Raw genomic sequence first — 13542 nt, 5'->3', positions numbered from 1 at the left:
CAATCCCCAGTCTCAGCATGTCACCATGTACCGGCTGTCTCTGACTGGGACAAGTCAAGTAGATCAATCCCCAGTCTCAGCATGTCACCATGTACTGGCTGTCTCTGACTGGGACAAGTCAAGTAGATCAATCCCCAGTCTCAGCATGTCACCATGTACTGGCTGTCTCTGACTGGGACAAGTCAAGTAGAGGGACAAGGAGTGACATATCACTCAGATATTGCTTTTCCATCCCTTTATGATTGACATGCTAAACATCAACAGAGCAGTCAGGTTGGTTGGTTGGTGGTCCATGAACAGGAGTCAATCATCATTGAACAACAGAGCTGCAGTCAGTCAGTCAGTCAGTCAGTCTGCATCAACAGATGAGATATATTAGAGGGTCAGGATAGAGACTAGTTGATAATCTGATTAGTGGGGGGTAAGGGTAAGTAAGGACACTATTTTTTTTATAGGACATGGATTTATGGATAGCACATCTGGATGGAAACTGCAGAGGCAGGGTCAATTACAGATGATCTGTCCATCTGTGGCCTTAGTATTTTATGCTATCAACTGCACTATCCACATTACATACACCTACTACAGAAGGCCTTTTCTATTGAGAAAGCCACAAAGCCATACCAGTTTTTTGTTTTCTTTTGCTCTAATAAATGAAAAGCAACAAATTAATTCATTCTGCATGTCATCATCCCTTCCGGGGGATTAAAATGCAAAATACAACTCCTAAAACACTGACTATGAGTGAATGCTGAGAAAGAGAGGTGCGGACGGATAAAGGACAGAGTGAGGAAAGAGAGGTGCGGACGGAGAGAGGAAAGAGAGGTGCGGACGGATAAAGGACAGTGAGGAAAGAGGTGTGAATAGATAAAATGCAGAACAAGAAAGAGAGCAGTGGAGATGAGGAGAGAGAAGGGGGGGTGTTAGAGGGGAGTGAGATGTTTTTGTAGCTGCTGTGGTTTAGTGGCTGTGTTTAGACATATTCAGGCTAGCCAGGAAAGGTAGAATTAATACTGAGAATAAAGGGGAAAACAGAAGACTGAAACATACAGTGTAGCCTACCCACCAACCCAGTCTGACTAACAACAGCTGGCTGTCTACTGCTGCCCAGTCAATGAACCCTGAGATACTGTGCACTGCCTACAGAGGCCATTTCCTCTCTCGCTCTCCCTTTTTAAATTCCTCTCTTCCACTGGATTTCATTGTACCTTCAACCTTTAGTTTGATAAGAGGTAGTTCAAAGTTCAGACTCTCCTTTCTCGCCTCTGTTTTCATCTCTCTCTCTGTTTTTATCGCCATCTGTTTACACCTCTCTCCTCTAATTCCCCCCCCCTCTCTCTTTGTTTTTATCTCCATCTGTTTACACCTCTCTCCTCTAATTCCCCCCTCTCTCTTTGTTGTTTAATCGCACGATTGTTCACGACTCTCTGTCGCTCTAAATTCCCCCTCTTCTCTGTGTGTTTTTTAATCGAGTCTGTTTAAACGTCTGCCTCTGAATTCCCGTTCTTTGTTTTTATCTCACATCTGTTTACAGAACGTCTCTCTCTAATTCCCCCCCCCTTCTTTTGTTTTTATCGCCAATCTGGTTTACCCTCTCTTGGCTCTATTCCCCCCTCTCGTCTTTGGTTTTTGATCGGCACTCCGTGGTTTTCACTCTCTGCTCTAATTGCCCGCCCCTCTCTCGCTGCTGTGTGTTTTTCGCCATCTGTTTACCCTCTCGTCCTGGTAGATTCCCCCCCCCTCGGTCTCTTTGTTTATCGGCCAGCTGTTTACACTCTCTCGTCTAATTCCCCCTTTTCCTGTGTGTTTTATCGCCAGTCTGTTTACACTCTTCCCTCTATTCCCCTCTCTCTTTTGTTTTTATCTCCCATCTGTTACAGCCTCTCTCTCTCAATTCCTCCCCCCCTCTCTCTTTGTGTTTTAATCGCCATCTTTTACACCTCTCTCCTTACTTCCCCCCCTCCTCTGTGTTTTTATCGCCACTCTGTTTACAACCTCTCTCCTCGTAATTCCCTCCCCTCTCTTTGTTTTAATCTCCTTTTTACCACCTCTCTCCTCTATTCCCCCCCTCCTCCTCTTTGCTTTTTTATCTCCATCTGTTTATTCAACCTCTTCGTCTAATCCACCCCTCCCTCTCTTGGTTCTTTATCGCCATCTGTTACACCTCTCTCCTCTCTATTCCCCCTCCTCTTTTGTTTTATCTCCATGCTGTTTACCCTCTCTCCTCTTAATTCGCACCCCCCTCTCTTGTTTCTTGCATCCTCATCTGTTTACACCATCTCTCCTCTAACTTCCCCCCCCCTCTCTTTGTTTTTATCGCCATCTGTTTACAGCCTCTCTCCTCTAGATTCTACCCCCCCCTTCTCTTTGTTTTTTTATCTCCATCTGTTTACACTACTCCTCCTCTAAATTCCCCCCCCTGTCTTTTGTTTTTATCTCATCGTTTTAACACCTCTCTCCTCTAATTCCCCCCCCTCTCTCTTTTGTTTTTATCTCATCTGTTTACCCTCTTCTCTAATTCCCCCCCCTCTCTCTTTGTTTTTAATCTCATCTGTTTACAACCTCTCTCCTCTAATTCCCCCCCCCTCTCTTTGTTTTATCTCCATCTGTTTTATCACTCTCTCCTCTAAATTCCCCCCCTCTCTCTTTGTTGTTTTTATCTCCATCTGTTTACACCTCTCTCCTCTAATTCCTCCCCCCTCTCTCTTTGTTTTTTATCTCCATCTGTTTTACACTCTCTCCTCTAATTCCCCTCCCCCCTCTCTCTTTGGTTTTGTATCTCCATCTGTTTACCACTCGTCTCCTCTAATTCCCCCCCCTCTCTCTTTGTTTTTCTCGCATCTGTTTACACCTCTCTCCTCTAATTTCCCCCTCCCTCTCTTTGTTTTTATCTCTATCTGTTTCACCTCTCTCCTCTAATTCCCCCTCTCTCTGTTTTTTATCTCTATCTGTTTACAACCTCTCTCCTCTAATTCCCCCCCCTCTCTCTGTTTTTTATCTCATCGTTACACCTCTCTCCTCTATTCCCCCCCTCCTCTCTGGTTTTTTATCTCTATCTGTTTACACCTCTCTTCCTCTAATTCCCCCCTCTCTCTCTGTTTTTATTCATCTGTTTACACCTCTCTCCTCTATCCCCCCCTCTCTCTTTGTTTTTATCTCCATCTGTTTTTTTACACCTCTCTCCTCTAATTCCCCCCCCCCTCTCTTCTTTGTTTTTATCTCCTATCTGTTCACCTCTCTCCTCAATTCCCCTCTCTCTGTTTTTATCTCCATCGTTTACACTTCTCCTTAATTCCCCCCCTCTCTCTCTGTTTTTATTCCATCTGTTTACACTCTCTCCTCTAATTCCCCCCCCTCTCTCTTGTTTTTTATCTTCTATCTGTTTACACCTCCTCCTCTAATTCCCCCCCTCTTCTTTGTTTTTATCTCATCTGTTTACTACATTCTTCTCCTCAATTCCCCCCCTCTCTCTGTTTGTATCTCCATCTGTTTACACCTCTCTCCTCTAATTCCCCCCCCCTGCTCTCTGTTTTTATCTCTCGTTTAACAGAAACCTCCTCTTCCTCTAATTCCCCCTCTCTCTCTTTTTAATCTCCATATGTATTTACACCTCTCTCCTCTAATTCCCCCCTCTCTCTGTTGTTTTTATCTCCATCTGTTTTAACCCTCTCTCCTCTAATTCCCCCCCTCTCTCATGTTTTTATCTCTATCTGTTTACACACTTCTCCCTATATTCCCCCCCTCTCTCTTGTTTTTATCTCCATCTGTTTACAACCTCTCTCTCTAATTCCCCCCTCTCACTTTGTTTTTACCTTATCTGACACTCTTCTTACATCCCCCCTCTCTTTTTTATCCATCTGTACACTTCTCTATTCCCCCCTCTCTCTTCTGTTTTTATACTCCATCTGTTTACACCTCTCTCTCTAATTCCCCCCTCCCTCTTTGTTTATTCTCCATCTGTTTTACACTTCTCCCTCTGAATTCCCCCCTCTTCTCTGTTTTTATCGCCATTGTTTACACCTCTCTCACTCTAATTCCCACCCCCTCTCTCTCTTGGTTTTTATCCTCCAATCTGTTCTTACCTCTCTCCTTCTAATTCCCCCCCCTCTCTCTTTGTTTTTATTCACTCTGTTTACACTCTCTCCTCTAATCCCCCCCTCTCTTTGTTTTTATCTCCCATCTGTTACAGAACCTCTCTCCTCTAATTCCCCTCCCTCTCTTTGTTTTATCTTCCATCTGTTAACCTCTCTCTCTTAATTCCCGCCCCTCTCTTTTGTTTTATCTCATCTGTTTACACCTCCCTCCTCTAATCCCCCCCTCTCCTCTTTGTTTTTATCGTCATATGTTTAACACTTCCTCCGTCTAATTCCCCCCCCTCTCTCTTTGTTTTTATCTCCATCTGTTTACAAGACCTTCTCGCTCAATTCACCCCCCCCTCTCTCCTCTTTTTTTATTCCATCTGTTTTACACTCTCTCCTCTAATTCCCCCCCCTCTCTCTTGTTTTTATCTCTCTGTTTACACCTCTCTCCTCTATTCCCCACCCTCTTCTTTGTGTTTTATCCATGCTGTTTACACCTCTCTCCTCTAGATTCCCCCCCCCTCTCTCTTCTGTTTTTATCTCCATCGCTGTTACACTCTCACCTCTAATTCCCCCCTCTCTTTGTTTTTATCTCATCTGTTTACACCCTCTCTCCTCTAATTCCCCCTCCTCTTTTTGTTTTTATCTCATGACTGTTACACCTCTCTCTCTAATTCCACCCCTCTCCTCTTTGTTTTTAATCCTCATCTGTTTACCAACTCTCTCCTCTATTCCCCCCCCCTCTCTCTGTTTTTATCTCCAATCTGTTTACACCTTTCTGCTCTAATTCCCCCCTTCTCTTTGTTTTTCTATCTCCATTGTTTACACCTTCTCCTCTAATTCCCGCCCCCTCTCTATCTGTTTTTATCTCCATCTTTTTACAAACCTCTTTCTTAATTCCGCCCCCTCTCTCTTTGTTTTTATCTCTATCTGTTTACAGGACTCTCTCCCTAATCTCCCCCCTCTCTTGTTTTTATCTCCATCTGGTTTACGACCTCTCTCCTCTAATTCCGCCTCTCTCTTTGGTTTTTAATGCCATCTGTTTAACACCTGCTCTTCTAATTCCACCCTCTCTGTTGTTGTTTTATTCTCCATCTGTTTACACCTCTCTCCTCTAAGTTCCCCCCTCTTCTTTGTTTTTATCTCATTGTTTACACTCTCTCCTCTAATTCCCCCTCTTCTGTTGGTTTTATCTCACTGTTTACACTCTCTCCTCTAATCCCCCCCCTCTCTCTTTGTTTTTATCTCCATCTGTTTACAACCTCTCTCCTTCAATTCCGCCCCTCTCTCTCTGTTTTTACTCTATTGTTTAACCTTCTCACTCTAATTCCCCCCCCTCCTTTTGTTTTTATCTCCATCTGTTTACACTCTCTCTCTAATGTCCCCCCTCTCTCTCTGTTTTAATCTCTATCTGTTTACACATTCTCCTTAATTCCCCCCCCTTCTCTCTGTTATTTATCCTATCTGTTTACACCTCTCTCCTCTATTCCCCCTCTTCTGTTTTTATTCATCTGATTTACACTCTCTCTCTAAATTCCCCCCTCCTCTTTGTTTTTATCTCTATCTGTTTACCCTCTCTCCTCTATTCCCCCCTCTCTCTGTTTTTATCTCCATCTGTTTACAAACTCTTACTTAATTCCCCCCCGCCTCTCTTCTTTGTTTTTATCTCATCTGTTTTACACCTCTCTCCTCGTAATCCCCGCCTTCTCTCTCTGTTTTTATCTCCATTCTGTTTAAACTCATCTCCTTAATGTTCCCCCCCCCCTCTCTCTTTGTTTTTATCTCCATCTGTTTACACTCCTCCTCTAATTCCCCCCCCCACTCTCTCTCTGTTTTTATCTCTATCTGTTTATACTCTCTCTCTAATTCCCCCCCCCTTCTCTCTGTTTTTTTTATCTCTATCTGTTTTCACTCTCGTCCTCCTATTTCCCCCTCTTCTCTGTTTTTTAATCTCCATCTGTTTAACTCTCTCTCTATTCCCCCCCTCTCTCTTTGTTTTTATCTCTAATCTGTTTAACACACCTTCTCCTCTAATTCACCCTCTCTCTGTTTTTTCTCCATCTGTTACACTCTCTCTCTCTAAATTCCCCCCATCTCTCTTATTTTAATCTCCCTCTGTTGTACACCTCTCTCTCTATTCCCCCTCTCTCTGTTTTTATCTATCGTCTGTTTAACCTTCTCCGCTAATTCCCCCCGCTCTCTCTGTTTTTATCTCCATCTGTTTACACCCTCTCCTCTAATTCCCCCCTCTCTCTTTGTTTTTATCTCCATCTGTTTCAACCTCTCTCCTCAATTCCCCCTTCTGCTGTTTTTTACTCCATTGTTTTACACTCCTCCTCTATTCCCCCCCTCTCTCTTTGTTTTTATCTCATCTTTTACACCTCTCTCCTCTAATTCCCCCTTCTCTGTTTTTAGTCTCCATCTGTTACACCTCTCGTCCTCTATTCCCCCCCCTCGTCTCTCTGTTTAATTCCATCTGTTTACACCTCTCTCCTCTAATGTCCCCCCCCTTCTCTCTTTGTTTTTATTCCATCTGGTTTACAACCTCTCTCTCTCATTCCAACCCCGCTCTTGTTTTTATCGGGCCATCGTTTACCCCTCTCTCCCAATTCCCCCCCCTCTCTTTGTTGTTTATCTCCATCTGTTACACTCTCTCCTCTAATTCCCCCCCTCTCTGTTTGTTTTTATCTCCATCTGTTTACACCTCTCTCCTCTAATTCCCCCCCCCTCTCTTTGTTTTTATCTCCATTGTTTACACCTCTCCCTTAATTCCCCCCCTCTCTCTTGTTTGTATCTCCATCTGTTTACACCTCTCTCCTATATTCCCCCCCCCCGTCTTTTTTGTTTATCCGCATCTGTTTACACCTCTCTCCTTAATGTCCCCCCCCCTCTCTTTGTTTTTCATCGCCATCTGTTTACACCTTCTCCTTTCTATTCCCCCCCCCCTCTCTTGTTGTTTATCTCCATCTGTTTACACCTCTCTCCTCCTAATTCCGCCCCTCTCTCTGTGTTAATCTCTATCGTGTTTAACCGTCTCTCTCTAAATTCCCCCCCTCTCTCTTGTGTTTTTATCTCCATCTGTTACACCTCTCCTCCTCTAATTCCCCCCCTCTCTCTTTTGTTTTTATTCTATCTGTTTACACCTCTCTCCTCTAATTCCCCCCCCTCTCTCTTTGTTTTTATCTCTATCTTTTACACCCTCTCTCCTCTAATTCCCCCCCCCTCTCTCTTTGTTTTTATCTCTACTCGGTTTACACCTCTCTTCCTCTAATTCCCCCCCCCTCTCTCTTTGTTTTATTCTCTATCTGTTTACACCTCTCTCCTCTAATTCCCCCCCCTCTCTCTTTGTTTTATCTCTATCTGTTACACCTCCTCCTCCTTAATTCCCCCCCCTCTCTCTTTGTTTTTATCTCTATTGTTTACACTCTCCTCATTCCCCCTTCTCTTTTTTTATCTCTATCTCGTTTACACTCTCTCCTCTAATTCCCCCCTCTTCTTTGTTTTTATCTCCATCTGTTTACACCTCTCTCCTCTAATTCCCCCCCCTCTCTCTCTGTTTTTATCTCTATCTGTTTACACCTCTTCTCTCTAATTCCCCCCCTCTCTCTCTGGTTTTTATCTCTATCTGTTTACACCTCTCTCCTCTAATTCCCCCTCTCTCTGTTTTTATCTCCATCTGTTTACACCTCTCTCCTCTATTTCCCCCCCTCTCTCTGTTTTATCTCCATCTGTTTACACCTCTCTCCTCTAATTCCCCCCCCTCTCTCTTTGTTTTTATCTCTATCTGTTTACACCTCTCTCCTCTAATTCCCCCTCTCTTCTTTTTATTCCATCTGTTTACACCTCTCTCCTCTAATTCCCCCCCTCTCTCTCTGTTTTTAATCTCCAATCTGTTTACACCTCTCTCCTCTATTCCCCGCCCTCTCTCTGTTTTATCTCCATCTGTTTACACTCTCTCTCTAATTCCCCCCCCCTCTCTCTTGTTTTTATCTCCATCTGTTTACACCTCTCTCCTCTAATTCCCCCCCTCTCTCTGTTTATCTCATCTGTTTACACCTCTCTCCTCTAATTCCCCCCCCTCTCTCTTTTGTTTTTATCTCCATCTGTTTACAACCTCTCTCCTCTATTCCCCCCCCTCTCTCTCTGTTTTTATCTCCATCTGTTTACACCTCTCTCCTCTAATCCCCCCCCCTCTCTCTTTGTTTTTATCTCCATCTGTTTACACCTCTCTCCTCTAAGCTTCCCTCTCTCTGTTTTATCTCCATCTGTTTACACCTCTCTCCTCTAATTCCCCCCCCTCTCTCTCTGTTTTTATTCCATTCTGTTTTACACCTCTCTCCTCTAATTCCCCCCCTCTCTCTTTGTTTTTATCTCCATCTGTTTACACCTCTCTCCTCTAATTCCCCCCCCCCCCTCTCTTTGTTTTTATCGCCATCTGTTATACACCTCTCTCTCTAATTCCCCCCCCTTCTCTTCGTTTTTGTATCTCCATCTGTTTACACCTCTCTCCTCTAATTCCCCCCCCCTCTCTTTGTTTTTATCTCCATCTGTTTACACTCTCTCCTCTAACTTCCCCCCCCTCTCTCTTGTTTTTATCTCCATCTGTTTACACCTCTCTCCTCTAATTCCCCCCCCTCTCTTTGTTTTTATCTCCATCTGTTTACACCTCTCTCCTCTAATTCCCCCCCCCTCTCTCTTTGTTTTTATCTTCCATCTGTTCTACACTCTCTCCTCTAATTCCCCCCCCCTCTCTTTGTTTTTATGCCATCTGTTTAACCTCTCTCCTCTAATTCCCCCCCTCTCTTTGTTTTTATCTCCATCTGTTTACACCTCTCTCCTCTAATTCCCCCCCTCTCTTTGTTTTATCTCTATTGTTTACACTCTTCCTCTAATTCCCCCCCTCTCTCTTTGTTTTATCTCTATCTGTTTCACCTCTCTCCTCTAATTCCCCCCCTCTCTCTTTGTTTTTATCTCCATCTGTTTACACCTCTCTCCTCTAATTCCCCCCCCCTCTCTCTTTGTTTTATCTCCATCTGTTTACACCTCTCCCTCTAATTCCCCCCCCCTCTCTCTTTGTTTTTATCTTATCTGTTTACACCTCTCTCCTCTAATTCCCCCCCCTCTCTCTTTTTTTATCTCTATCTGTTTACACCTCTCTCCTCTAATTCCCCCCCCTCTCTCTTTGTTTTTATCTCTATCTGTGTTTACACCTCTCTCCTCTATTCCCCCCCTCTCTCTTGTTTTATCTCTATCTGTTTACACCTTCTCCTCTAATTCCCCCCCCCTCTCTCTTTGTTTTTATCTCTATCTGTTTACACCTCTCTCCTCTAATCCCCCCCCCCTCTCTCTTTGTTTTTATCTCTATCTGTTTACACCTCTCTCCTCTAATTCCCCCCCCCCCTCTCTCTGTTTTTATCGCTATCGATGCTCAACTACCTTCACCCTCCAGAGAGGCATGGACTCTATATTTGTTCTCTTCTCCATTTCCCTCTCTCTCTTCCTCTAATGGCTGCTCTGGTATGAAGGACACTACAGTCCACCTGAGCCTAGTAAAAACACAGCCACACGGATGAAGGGAACTCATCCGGTAAATCAATATTGGCTTTCTAAGATTTGATTCGCTTATCCTTTCTTTCGTCAAGGTCTTGATTCAGTGTGTGTTTGTGCATGTTGTGGTGTGACAGAGAGAGAAAGAGAGAGAGCTGTGCAAGAGGGATCATGATAATGGGAGACTAAAAACTAGCCTAAATCCCTCAGTTTGGGTGTGTGTGTTTGTGAGAGAGAGATGTAGCTACTATCTCTCTGAGTCTGAACAATAGGCTTCCTTAAATCTCATTAACCCCTGTTGTTTTAAAGCATACTAATGACATTTGTTAGAGCTGCATAAATGTATGTCTCCCAGGTAAACATAATATATGCTATCCCACAAGAATGTTGCAACGCAGAGCAGCCCTACCCCGCAGCAGTCTACCCACCACAGCAGCAGTCTACCCACCACCACAGTCACCCCCCCAGCAGGCAGCAGTCTACCCACCACAGCAGCAGTCTACCCCACACAGCAGCACAGTCTACCACCACAGAGCAGTCTAAGCCCACCAACAAGCAGCAGTCTACCCACACACAGCAAGTCTACCCCCCCAGCAGCAGTCTACCCACCACAGCAGCAGTCTACCCACCACAGCAGCATCACCCCGCAGTCTACCCACCACAGCAGCAGTCCTACCCACCACAGCAGCAGTCTACCCACCACCAGCAGCAGTCCTACCCACCACAGCAGCAGTCTACCCACCACAGCAGCAGTCCTACCCACCACAGCAGCAGTCTAACCCACCACAGCAGCAGTCTACCCACCACAGTAGCATACTGCAATATCTACAATGCAAACAACCGCACTGCAGAATATTACTGTATCTAATAAAGCATCCATCTGCAAGAAATAACATTATTATGCCATCTTATTGGTGCTACACATCTCATTATCTCCACTGCGTGACTGAAATACCTGGGTAATAGATGCAATGAATCTGATTACAGAGCTGAGGCCCCAATGAGATATGTGATGCTACCTGGGAACAGGAGAGTAATTACAGAGCAAAGAGGAGTGCAATACCCTGTCCCACCGGAGAAGGGCTGAACTAGGGAGAGAAAAGAGTAACGAGAGAGGGGGCTATAGAAGGAGAGAGAGATGAGCGAGAGAGAGAAAGAGAAACATTGAGGGAGAGATTAGAAAAATGATAGAGAGAAGGACGGCTACCAGTGTTTACAGCAACCCAACCCTCATCTCACATTGGACTTATGATAACACATCTCTCCATCTCCTGGCTGGAGTTACCATCTCTGGCTCTTGAGCTGAAACATCTGAAGTGAAATGTCATTAAGATGTAATTTAGATGACGAGAAGCCTGTGAACTTCTTAACAGGCCTTGTTAATTATGGGCCCTCTAGCAGGCAGTTAGAGCAGAGCTCATAGCTAGGTGATTGGAGAGTTGTGGTTATGTACTACAGAGAAAGATGCATAAACACACTCACTGTACAGCTTGACTAAGGGGTTATTTACATGGCGGATCGATGCCGTTCTCTCCCACTGTCAAGGGGATCACAAGGTTAGATCCATCCACGTCTCGCTGTCCTCGGGAGATGAGATCCTTGCCTGACTGTGACAGGAATTTCATCAGAGCCCAGCATGGGAGAAAGAGGGGCCTGTCGCTTTCGTCTCTCTCTCTCCGGTTTGGGAATGCGGCAGGCAGACAGACAAGATTAACACACTTCCCCATCACCACACAAACCCATTCCCTGTCAACCAACAACACTTCTTCCTTGATGACAATGAATGTGCTTTAACTAACATGCTGCTTTAATTGGTTTGATTAGGTGCTGACAGGCGTTGGGGTTGTCACTAAGCCTTCGTTACCAAGACTCCTGTGGTGTTGCTCCAGAGATGGAGTACGTCTCCCTTCAAGACATTCAATCAGGATGTTTCAGACACAATTCTGACTGTTTACTACGGAGATTCATCATTACACCAACCTAACAAGACAGACACTACAAACAGCTGTGTGTGTGTGTGTGTGTGTGTGTGTGTGTGTGTGTGTGTGTGTGTGTGTGTGTGTGTGTGTGTGGCTGCTGCTGTGTCTGTGTCTGGCAACCTTCTACCAATACGTCTAACTGTTGTTGATTTTTGCGAGGGAAACGGACCAACAAAGTTGTACACAGACAACAGTAAGCTGACTTAACAAGTGGTCCAGTCATATGAAACAAAACATTCCCCAACAAATGAGACATTGACACAAGTAGACACAGCAGACAGAACAGACACAGCAGACAGAACAGACACAGCAGACAGAACAGACACAGCATACTGTGAGATCCCTACGCTTGTCTTTAATATGGGCCCATTGCTGTCGCTGTGATTTATGAACAGCAAAAACATTTGAATCTCCCAGCTGTGTGCCACGGTGCACCCCTCAGAGAAGCCTGCCTGGGGACTGGGACTGGACGTGTGTGGGTGGAAGTGTGTGTACGCGTCTGTGTGGAAGGAAGAGATGGAAAAAGAGAGAGGGAGAAACAGAGGGATAAGGGAAGGAGGAGTGACCTGGGCTGCTAAGCTTAGTGAGAGGAGAGAAGATTCAGCAACACTTGGAGGACAATGGAATTCAATAAAAAAGCGTATTTATTGCTAAAAGTAGAACCAACGCATTTCAGCTTTTGGCCTTCACCAGGGTTTACTTACTGAGAGGGCCATTCCTAAATGTCTCAAACCCTGAACAATATTCTGTATTGTTCTTACATCAGGTGGAATAACGTCTGGCTTTACTGGGGATAAATGCAATGCTATCACTTCCATGAAACTGACCCATTTCAACCCCTTGGCGCTGGTTGGGGGCCATGTTGGACAATGGCCACCATGATCTGTCAAAACAAAATTGTAAAAGTTGAATCTGTCTCCCAGTAGGCCTTTCAGTCCATTAGTGAGCCGTAGCAATATGTGAAAGTAGCCATGTGTCTATGGTGCCCATTCTAAGCGGGTGTTATAACAGTGGAGACAGGAGAGTGGTCTCAGGGGAGAGACAGACAGCCAGATAAGCAGGGTGGTCACAGGAGGTGCATCATCGTGTTTGTGTTTCAGCCACTGACACACTCTTGACAACTTCACTGAGGAGGTGTGACAGCAGCATCTGTCCAGACAACTTACAACACAGGCACATACAATAGAAATACCCACACACACAACGATGATGTACATCACTTAGCCTCTCCTCATACACACACAACGATGATGTACATCACTCAGCCTTATGACCATATTTAGAGAACATATTTCCCCTCAGATTACACAGATCCACAAAGAATTCGAAAACAAATCCAATTTTGATAAACTCCCATTATCTACTGGGTGAAATTCCACAGTGTGCCAATCACAGCAGCAAGATTTGACCTGTTGCCACACAAAGAAAAGGCAACCAGTGAAGAACAAACACCATTGTAAATACAACCCATATTTATGTTATTTATTTTAACTTGTGTGCTTTAAACCATTTGTACATTGTTACAACACTGTATATATATAATATGACATTTGTCATGTCTTTATTGTTTTGAAAACTTCTTATGTGTAATGTTTACTGTTAATTTTTATTGTTTATTTCCTTTTGTATATTATCGTACCTCACTTGCCTTCTGAATGTTAACACATGTTTCCCATGCCAATAAAGCCCCTTGAATTGAATTGAATTGAAAGGAGAGAGAGAGAGAGGAGATGAGGGAGATGACGGAGAGGAAGGGAGAGACGTATGAGGAGAGAGGGAATGACGAGAGAGAGAGGAGATGACGGAAGAGAGAAAGGGAGATGACGGAGAGAGAAAGGAGATGACCGTGAGAGAGAGAGGAGATGACGGAGAGAGAGAGGGAGACTGACGCAGAGAGAGATGGAACAAGAGAGAGAGATGACAGAGAGAGAGATGAC

The 13542-nt window shown here is 44.5% G+C and overlaps 1 protein-coding gene and 1 long non-coding RNA gene across 2 annotated transcripts in view; one reads left to right on the top strand and one right to left on the bottom strand.

The window, feature by feature from the left end:
- LOC139022827 (uncharacterized) overlaps positions 1 to 82 on the top strand; it is a 967-nt gene extending 885 nt beyond the window's left edge. Inside the window, exon 2 of the long non-coding RNA XR_011473881.1 lies at positions 11 to 82. This is a non-coding gene — a long non-coding RNA (uncharacterized lncRNA). The remainder of the gene's footprint in view (positions 1 to 10) is intronic.
- LOC111982831 (2-(3-amino-3-carboxypropyl)histidine synthase subunit 1-like) overlaps positions 1 to 13542 on the bottom strand; it is a 119808-nt gene that overhangs the window by 72025 nt on the left and 34241 nt on the right.

The sequence above is a fragment of the Salvelinus sp. IW2-2015 genome, linkage group LG22 (genome assembly GCF_002910315.2).
Source record: "Salvelinus sp. IW2-2015 linkage group LG22, ASM291031v2, whole genome shotgun sequence".
In the NCBI taxonomy this organism is placed as follows: domain Eukaryota; kingdom Metazoa; phylum Chordata; class Actinopteri; order Salmoniformes; family Salmonidae; genus Salvelinus; species Salvelinus sp. IW2-2015.
Note: the sequence above shows the minus strand (reverse complement) of the source record. Positions and strands in the feature narration are given on the sequence as shown.